This window comes from Ptychodera flava, unplaced genomic scaffold (genome assembly GCF_041260155.1).
Source record: "Ptychodera flava strain L36383 unplaced genomic scaffold, AS_Pfla_20210202 Scaffold_120__1_contigs__length_198887_pilon, whole genome shotgun sequence".
Lineage (NCBI taxonomy): Eukaryota > Metazoa > Hemichordata > Enteropneusta > Ptychoderidae > Ptychodera > Ptychodera flava.
This window is the reverse complement of record NW_027248302.1, coordinates 93,132-96,847: the sequence shown is the minus strand read 5'-3', so window position 1 is coordinate 96,847 and position 3,716 is coordinate 93,132. Positions and strand designations below refer to the sequence as shown.

The following is a 3,716-nucleotide window of genomic DNA, read 5'->3' as shown; positions in this document are numbered from 1 at the left end:
GTTCGTGCTACCGTAAAACTTTGAAAGACGTGAATTTTTGCAACTTTTTGGCGTATAGCACAGGAGTGATCACTTCGATATATCACGGTAACAATCAGCCAAGTTAACTTTGGCTGAAAACCAACTAGCATTCAGGATGTTTCTGAGGGCCGCAAACAAATGAAACATAACTTGACTGTGGACTGCTGGTAGCACGATTCAGTGTAAAATCTAGTTCCATACTCGGCAAAGCTCAAACCATGGAGGTAAAAAAAACCAAACATGTTTGATGACAGCACTGTTGTCTTGGTAGGTTTTTGTCTTAAAGAGGCACTCCCACTTGGTAACATTTTTAAAACACATTTTTTTAATGCCAACGGTCGATATTTGACGTGGCGACTCCGCGCGGATCGCGAGATATCGATAAAAACATGTCATTTCCCGAGCGTATTTTTCACATCCCGAAGTTTTACGAATGTTTCAGGTTATGACCTGAAATCCCCCGAAAGTGTGTTGTTGTGCTTATTGACGATATTCTAAGGAGTCCAAAAACGTTCGAATGACGCAATTAATTTACCTCCTACTGCGATGACTTTATATACATCATTATCAATGCCCTTACCTCTGGTAATTCTTTTTTAAAACTTCTCCTTAGTTTTTGTCGTTTTCATTATTCTCATCAGTTGTATTAAATTTTTAAACAATACCACATAGATATCAGTTTTTACGTGTAAAATATTAGTTGCCTCTGATGACTACATTTTGTCGTCTGCCACACAGTTACGCGTGGTTCGATAAATAGCGGCCGCCGCGTGTGGTATGCGCGCATACCACGCAGCGGCCACTATGCATACTATGTATCAACCGCACCTATCTGTGCTAGTCACCTATGCGAATTCTGGTGGAATCAGCAAACTTTGTTTTTCGTTTTTTTTGCCGAGTCAGTAGGACTCGGCTTTCTCCCATGGGACATGACCGCTCACCGACGAGAGTGGTACTGCTGTGGCGTACAGCAGCGTCAGCGTAGACTCGTACTCCATAGCTTAGTTGACAATGGCCCCAGTGCCGAACGTTCTATGTTCGGAAGCTGAATTCAGGTGGGCCACCGGAATTCAAACTTTAACTTTTTTAAGGACGTGTTTTTATCGATATCTCGCGATCCGCGCGCAGTCGCCATGTCAAATATCGACCGTTGGCATTAAAAAGTGTGTTTTAAAAATGTTACCAAGTGGGAGTGCCTCTTTAATGCCAATATATATCTAATGTGCATACAGTATTGTTTTTTTTGAAAGGCTTGTATGAACAAAATCATGAAAATTTACATGTCCTTTAAAAAGTATAACTTCATCTACTTGTCCATGAATACAACAGAGACCACATTTCGCATATTTATTGTTCGAAAAATGTTGAAAGTGAGCCAATATGCTATGTACACTGCGTATCCTGTTCCATCTATCAAAATACATAACCTGTACATTTTCTCCCTTCTCTATTACATAACAATAAGGACAGCTAGTTCATCTTGTTTTGTAATAAATTTTATTAATGCGCTCTTCATACTGTTTTCAGGGGACCTGTTCAGTCGCTCTCCTAATTTCTGCAGTACCATATTCAAATCACAAGAGAGTTTTTTTCACTCGCCCCACTATTTTCAGGGAAGCTGCTAAATCACCCACCTATCACTCGCCTGGATAGTTTCAGGAGAGTGAATTTCAGCTCTCCTGCCATTTTCAAAAAAATAAACCCTGCATTGTAGATCAAGTGTATCTCTCAGTCTGGACAGAGGGGCTGCTCCATGATGTAATTTATGAACGAGTCGGTGACTTTGAAATGTGTTGTGATACCCAGGGTAATCATTTGTGTTGTAGGTGAAATGTGTCTGTTGCAGTACCTAGGTGAAACGCACTATAACAGTAGATGGTTCCAGGTATTTTATGAAATTTTTGAAGTTAAAACTCAAGACTTCATGATATTATTTAGGCATTGTTTTGTATTCTGCAGATGTTAAGTTGCTAAATCAAGAAATTATCCATGCACACAATGAGCTGTATGTCCACGACACTGGTATTTATAAGTAACATTAATATAATCGTTCTTCATTTCACAGATTTGAGCCAAAGAAGCTTCACAACTCAAGTTAATATTGAAAGAGGGACCTAAGCAAGGTAATTGTCTTTATAGTAAATGCATACAGTTATTTCAAGGAATTTGGTCGTGAAAGGCTACATTATTCCGTCCCTCTGCAGATTATCATTATACCATATTGTAATACAACTGTATCATTCATTTTGAAGTTTTCTGGTCATTGTTGCTGTTCCTCAGCATTATCATGATGATTTGACATTCAGATTTTGTTGTTTTGCTGTTAACACTGCCATACTATGCAGTATGAGACAGTGAGGGACTTCAAAAACTTCAAATAGGCTTTTTTATACTGATTTGGCTATTTTTGAAATAAGAATCCTACACTACAGAATGTAAAATGGTTTCGCAAATTATTTTCTAATGGAGATCAAAAAACATGTTGAGTTTACAGTCAGAATATTCTTCTATTTTAATTATTAATTCTGTTGATTCCACTTTTTTACAGGAACCTGCTTGGAAAAACGACTCTACAGATGCTTAAAGAAGAAAGAAATTCCCGGTTAGTTGCTTTAAACAACTCATTACTCCTTGTAGACTTCAGTTTTTATTTCATAACCAAAATTTTGTATCATGTGAAAAAGAATACTGTATTTGCTTTCTCTGTGCTGGCATTATTTATGGAAATGAAGAAAAGAAAAACAATGCTCATGGTATAAAGAATATAAAAGGTACCATAAATGAGTACTAAAATGAGTTTCTGTTTTTTCATTTTGTGGTTTCTGATTTTATTGCGGTGGTTGTAGCAAAATCAACAAATATGAATATGACAAACATTTTTTTATAATTACGCTGACCTACTACAAGCTTTGCAGACTAAGTTGATGCATCTCACAGGTTTGAAATAACAATTTGATCCGTACCTCAGGACTTCATTATTAACATGTGTGTTATTTTGTGATGACTGCAGCTTGCCATAGACATTCCGTAAATTTTTATCTACTTAATCCTTTGAGTGGCGAAGTCTATTTTTGTCCCCTTTATAACAGAAACCCCAGTCAATTTTTGTCAGATGTTTGCCAAAATTTTGAGGAAAAAGCTGTAGCAAATGAAATGTGATTTCCTTTTGGGTCCAAAATTATAAAAAAATTGCAGGAGAATTTTATAAAATTGGTAAAATTTTGCACTAAATTATGACGGGAGAAAATTACAGCGCTCAAAGGGTTGTAACGGTACCAATAATGCACTGTTCCTTTTTGCTTCCTTTTTAGGTTAAAGCACTGATGAACTTAAAAGGGGGGAGACTGGATTGTCATGTTGTATGATGAACTCTGTTGGCCACATCTTGAAGATCTCAGGGAAAACAGTACATTTCTTGCAAGGAGCTGCAATTCATCCAAAGAGATTCAGTAGAAGTGATACACAAAACCATCGCTTGTTGGGGTTCAAAAAGGATCAATGGGGAACATTAAACCGGAATTAGTAGAAATAATAAACAAAAAATAAAGGAACAACATATCACCTGTGGGGGTTGATGTAAAATCAATGAAGAGACGATGTTAAAGATAGCAGCTTCATCATAGGAATGAGCAGAGAAGTTATGAACTTTAAACATTGAAAAGTGCTACATGGAAGAAAGGAATGAAGTTTAAATA

The 3,716-nt window shown here is 36.9% G+C and overlaps 1 long non-coding RNA gene across 1 annotated transcript; it reads left to right on the top strand.

Annotated features, from left to right (window-relative positions):
- The first annotated feature begins 2,052 nt into the window (after positions 1–2,052).
- Positions 2,053–3,493, top strand: LOC139126689 (uncharacterized). Its single transcript, XR_011550693.1, has 3 exons — positions 2,053–2,144; positions 2,570–2,623; positions 3,333–3,493. It is a non-coding gene; the product is annotated as an uncharacterized lncRNA (long non-coding RNA).
- The last annotated feature ends 223 nt before the right edge of the window (positions 3,494–3,716 follow it).